Source organism: Schistocerca piceifrons, chromosome 5 (genome assembly GCF_021461385.2).
Source record: "Schistocerca piceifrons isolate TAMUIC-IGC-003096 chromosome 5, iqSchPice1.1, whole genome shotgun sequence".
Lineage (NCBI taxonomy): Eukaryota > Metazoa > Arthropoda > Insecta > Orthoptera > Acrididae > Schistocerca > Schistocerca piceifrons.
Window position 1 is genome coordinate 466,542,972 of NC_060142.1, and position 6,473 is coordinate 466,549,444.

The following is a 6,473-nucleotide window of genomic DNA, read 5'->3' on the forward strand; positions in this document are numbered from 1 at the left end:
CTAACGAGGGCGTAAAACCAATCCGGTATATTTATGCACTTTTTATTCTTATGTTTTGTTTTAGAACCGTGACCTTCGTGATAGGGCGATGGAATAACACCATACCTTCCCATGACTGCGTTGGACACTGCGGAAAGATCACGATAGTGCCCCATGTACAGTGTGTCTCAGCTAGTGGGAAAAGCGAAGAGGCGACGTCTTTGCTTAGAGACAGACACTAAATGGGCGGAGCGGTGACGGTTCCGATTCCTTGTTCATATGTCTGATACGTATGCAAACCGTGACCAAGAAGTTGCACATGTGCAGCAACGAATGTGCAGAATTTCTGGTCGGCGCTGTCTTAACGTGTTACTCCAGTTGTACCAATAAGTGAGCCCTGTGAGTTTTGTACTCTTAGAGAACAAATATTTACATATTTTGACAAATAATGCAGAAAATACTTGGTTTCTTTAAAGTGCTATTTTGCTTTTGCTGCAAAGATACAACTTTCGCTAAATGGTTACCTAGTTCGAACTTACGCTATTTTGACGCCAGTGTAGTACAAACGCAGAGCTATCAGAAGAATATTATAGCTCCGGGGTACACACTGATAAGCTCTTTCACTTTTGTGGCCGTAAAATGACTGGCAAAATGTGTGTATGTGTGTGAATGCGCCAACTCCCATCCAGCTGCTCTCTTCGCTGGCCGTCCCCTGCATATAGGCAATCAAGGCGTGTGTCGTCATGGGGACAGTACTACGTATGGATGTTGCAGCAGTAAGCTCATGAACAGTGGAGCAGAAGTCTCACTCCCTGTACTACTCCAAGTATTTCTGCTGAGAACTTTTCAACATATAATCGTGCATGTCGTTGCCATCAATTTTGTCGTCTCTAAGCAGAATATCCATCGATTGTCAATGTAACGCTGCCAACAACGCTACTCCACTATCACGCTAAACAACTACCCAGTTGTGACAGCAACAAAGACTAAGGGGAGTTACCGTGCATACGCAATCCATGAATCCATGAATTCACTTTACACTGGTGAGTAGTAAATTCCATCACTAAACAGAGTAAGAAACACAATCAGAAGGCACACTGACACTCCGTGATATACAAATTACGCATTTCCCAACTGCGTTCCTTCTTCAGTAATGTGTAGGTTGCCATTCCAAGCAGGACACAGGCGTTTTCGGTGAATTTTTTATGCTTTGAATGTATATTTAGAAAACTGCGACCAGCTCCTTATGAAATATTTCTTTATAATAAATTAAGATATATGTGTTCGTTCTTTCCACGTGCTATACCTGATTGGAATAACAGAGAATTGTGAAGGTGGTTCGATTAACTCTCTGCCAGGCACTTAAATGTTTTTTACAGAGGATCCATGTAGATATAGATATTTCAGTTAACTAGTTTCCGATCCTTTAAAATGCGATTGTTAGATAGGACATAAGAGTTCGTATATTATTGACGTATCAGTATACCAATCTTATTAAAACAGCCTCATTAGAACTGCTTTCAAATCTAATTCACCACCTCTTGAGTACGGATACATCTTTGTTCTTTTCATGTTCAGCTGCTCTGATGGAGTTGTAACATTGCCATTCTTATATAACATGACACGATATGTAGATAATGGATGAACTTTCTACTGTGATGACGGTTATTAACCGATTCGAAGTGATATTAAACGACGTATAAACAGCTGCGAGTCACGCATTTCAGAAAACTGTGACGTGTTTGTTGCGCTCTATATCGAACACGTATTTTTTTTTTCGTGTTGTCAGTAGCGGTACAAAAATGTATCTAATTGTAACAGAATACGATTACACAGATCAAGAATGTAAGTGTAAAAAGTACGACAGCTCTGTAATTGTTTCAAGGCGAAAGTGAAAAAGGTAACTCAGAGAGAATACATCTAAGCACTTGTGAAGACCTATAATAGGGTTTGCTTTTCCGGTCGCCATCGTTTCCAGTCAAAGCGCGTGCTCTAACGATCTCGTCTTCGAAAAATTGCTTACCTTCTGCAGTTCAAAATAAATAAAGAATCACAGTTCTTGTAGCATGTATTTTGAATATTTTATTTTAAATATTTTCTTTTTGATAATTCTTTACTTTTTCACCGATTTTATATCCTATCTTGTACAGAACGTAAAATCATACACGATTTACAGACCACCATTCAGTAATTTTTGTGGAAATGGAAAGTATAATTCCTTGTTTCAATGTGTCTCTACCGGGATCAAAAGATGGAGAAGGTCAAAAAGCTTATCTACATATGAAAAGAAATTACCAGCTTTAGAAGAGCATAAAATAATTGTATAATGCGTAAGTTGTATTTGACGACTACTGTTGATTTTTAGAAACAGTAGACGGTACGTAAAACAGATATATTTGTAAATAAGTTACATAAAACTGCAACCTGTCACTTTTTTTAATAATTAATTTTTATTCCATGAACCAGTTTTTGAACCTTTTCAGGTTGATCTTCAGATGGTTTCTGGAGGTTACATCATTATTTATAGTATAGCGCTGGTTGCTGGCTTGCGACAGTATGGGCGGCTTTTTTCCGTTTGAGTCCATCTGTCTGCTTCTATTTTGTGGCCAGTTGGTGTACCACTTCACACACTTTTACACAATGTATATTAATTTACACTCTGACTGCGAAACTTTTCCAACATCCAACATGTGCTGTACAACACTATACATTCATGGAATAAAACGTAATTATTCAAAAAAGGTCACTGGTTGTAGTTTTATGTAACTTATATACATTCAGTTAACAGTCACGCGTTCTAAAGTATCCGTAATGGATAAGCTTAAACACATTTATTTTACCAGATCTTTATGATAAGGGGCCCAGTTAAATTGTGCAAAAGCCCTTGCCCAACATTTTGTGTCTCATATTTGATCATACTTTGAGAATTGTACTTATCTTTTCCATCAGAGCAAAATATTGTCTACCCCACTACTTCTCTAAATGCTTTTAGATAGCACGACTCGGAACGGAACGATCCTTCTCTATATATAAGACAAAAGATTTATATTTACAGTCACAAAATAAAGTTTATGACCTATCTCCCAAAACAGTAATAACGCATGCTATTGTTTTTTATTGTAGAGAAAAGAGGAAAACGGCAACTTTTCAATTGTTGTGTTATGGGCCAGCACTGAAAATTAGTTAGATAGTTTCATATTACACGTACGATTAATCGCAATGATGTAAAACCTGTCATTTTACATTCACTTCACACGGTCATATGTCTATATGGCTACAGGCTGACTGCTTAGAGATCTTTTGGTACCTTTCATTTGTTTAGTTTACTTTTTAAATACATGTGTGAATTAATAATTCATACCTACCACCCTTCACCAGTTGCTGAAGAATAGATAACTCTGTAAAATACACTCCTGGAAATGGAAAAAAGAACACATTGACACCGGTGTGTCAGACCCACCATACTTGCTCCGGACACTGCGAGAGGGCTGTACAAGCAATGATCACACGCACGGCACAGCGGACACACCAGGAACCGTGGTGTTGGCCGTCGAATGGCGCTAGCTGCGCAGCATTTGTGCACCGCCGCCGTCAGTGTCAGCCAGTTTGCCGTGGCATACGGAGCTCCATCGCAGTCTTTAACACTGGTAGCATGCCGCGACAGCGTGGACGTGAACCGTATGTGCAGTTGACGGACTTTGAGCGAGGGCGTATAGTGGGCATGCGGGAGGCCGGGTGGACGTACCGCCGAATTGCTCAACACGTGGGGCGTGAGGTCTCCACAGTACATCGATGTTGTCGCCAGTGGTCGGCGGAAGGTGCACGTGCCCGTCGACCTGGGACCGGACCGCAGCGACGCACGGATGCACGCCAAGACCGTAGGATCCTACGCAGTGCCGTAGGGGACCGCACCGCCACTTCCCAGCAAATTAGGGACACTGTTGCTCCTGGGGTATCGGCGAGGACCATTCGCAACCGTCTCCATGAAGCTGGGCTACGGTCCCGCACACCGTTAGGCCGTCTTCCGCTCACGCCCCAACATCGTGCAGCCCGCCTCCAGTGGTGTCGCGACAGGCGTGAATGGAGGGACGAATGGAGACGTGTCGTCTTCAGCGTTGAGAGTCGCTTCTGCCTTGGTGCCAATGATGGTCGTATGCGTGTTTGGCGCCGTGCAGGTGAGCGCCACAATCAGGACTGCATACGACCGAGGCACACAGGGCCAACACCCGGCACCATGGTGTGGGGAGCGATCTCCTACACTGGCCGTACACCACTGGTGATCGTCGAGGGGACACTGAATAGTGCACGGTACATCCAAACCGTCATCGAACCCATCGTTCTACCATTCCTAGACCGGCAAGGGAACTTGCTGTTCCAACAGCAATGCACGTCCGCATGTATCCCGTGCCACCCAACGTGCTCTAGAAGGTGTAAGTCAACTACCCTGGCCAGCAAGATCTCCGGATCTGTCCTCCATTGAGCATGTTTGGGACTGGATGAAGCGGCGTCTCACGCGGTCTGCACGTCCAGCACGAACGCTGGTCCAACTGAGGCGCCAGGTGGAAATGGCATGGCAAGCCGTTCCACAGGACTACATCCAGCATCTCTACGATCGTCTCCATGGGAGAATAGCAGCCTGCATTGCTGCGAAAGGTGGATATACACTGTACTAGTGCCGACATTGTGCATGCTCTGTTGCCTGTGTCTATGTGCCTGTGGTTCTGTCAGTGTGATCATGTGATGTATCTGACCCCAGGAATGTGTCAATAAAGTTTCCCCTTCCTGGGACAATGAATTCACGGTGTTCTTATTTCAATTTCCAGGAGTGTAGAACTAGTAGTCAAAGAGAAGCTTTACTCGTAGAAAAGGTAACTAGTGACAATGTACTGAATCGAAATGTGATGGACTAAGATTCAAGAGAAAATATGAGTAAACTAATAAATAATTTTCTGAAATATATTTGAGAAGATAGAAGTTAATGGGGCACTTCCTGAGGCATTAAGAAACGGTTGATATGGTAATGGACGAATATGTAGAGAGTGAGTATTGAAGAGGGAGACCATTGCTTTTCTACGGTAAGCAGGTTTAAGGGCGTTCTGGTTTCACTGATTACGGAAAGATGAACAGATTTAGACAGGACAGACTATCGTGGAGGTCTACATCAAAGTAGTATTCAAACTGAAGACCACAACAACAACGACATAGTTATAGAATGCACCTTTTATGTCACTACACCAGTTTACGATACTGTCTCAGTTTTTTTAAAGTCCATAGCTGGGTAAAACTTGTTTTGTCATAACCTTGTACTTTTATACTGCCCTGAATACAGTTGTATGTTCTACAGCCAAATTTATTTTTACTAATACTATTGTTATTATTAACATTTGCAGTAGACGTAATAGCAACATTATTATTGTTCTGATTTTACAAACGTATTCATCGAAATTGTCTTTTACATATTCGTTCTTCTTGCTCTTCTTCCTGACCTTTATCCTGTATCTTAAAGGGGCCGCATATTAATTTTTGGATTTGGCAATGTTGGTGATAGACGGAGGCCAGGTGCCCTTCTTGTCACCCCCCCCCCCCCCCCCCCCCCCTCCCCCCCCCCCCCCCCCCCCCAGTTACCAGGACACAATTTCTGCACTCCATCTATCAGCGTCTGGTGTTACCCTCTGTGGATGTGCGACAAGTTGTTGGAAATGTTTGCAAATCGTGTATCTGAGCCGGCACGCCGACATCAGCCTGGTATTCATCTGGTCGGATGAAGGAAACCTTAAAAACCACATCCAGATTGGCTGGTGCACCGATCAACTACGCATATCCATTGGAGAGATTAGATCCATGGTCGGCGCTCCTCACGAATTCCGGAAATGGAGTGTTAACGCGGGCGACTGTCTGGGCAGGTCAGCATTGCCTGCCAAAGAAGTGGGAAGAGGAAACAAAAGACTTGGCAGTGAAAGCACATTTATCAATAAGGAGCCGCACCTCTGTGGCCTGGATGCGTGCATTGATTTGGTTGGGAACTGTGTCATAAGGCAACTGTTGCCTCTCCTGAGGTTGGCTGATACACAACTGTTGTAACTGATCCTTGCTGTCCTAGATGCTGACACTGGGACAGAGATGACGTCAGACCTGGTCCCTCACATGCCCTCACGGGGACAGATATGGAGACCTTGCTGGCGATGGCTGCCCCTCAACATCACGCATATGCTATGCTATGCTATGAGCCAATGAGCATTGTCCTGTTGGAAAATCGCACCACAATATGGTCCATGCTTCCCAATCACAGTAGCACTCCAGATGCAGCTGTTAGTTTGTGGTGTTAACAACAGCCTAGGCATGAGGCGGTAACTACTTGGTCCTGCTGCTAGTCCGACCAGCGGTGTGAGATAGCACAGAATGTCGCAGGAAGTCTACTTATTATTCTCGCATGGCAGTAGCAAATGAGAAGGGGCTACGATGAGATGAATGCACAGTACGAGGATATTCCCTGG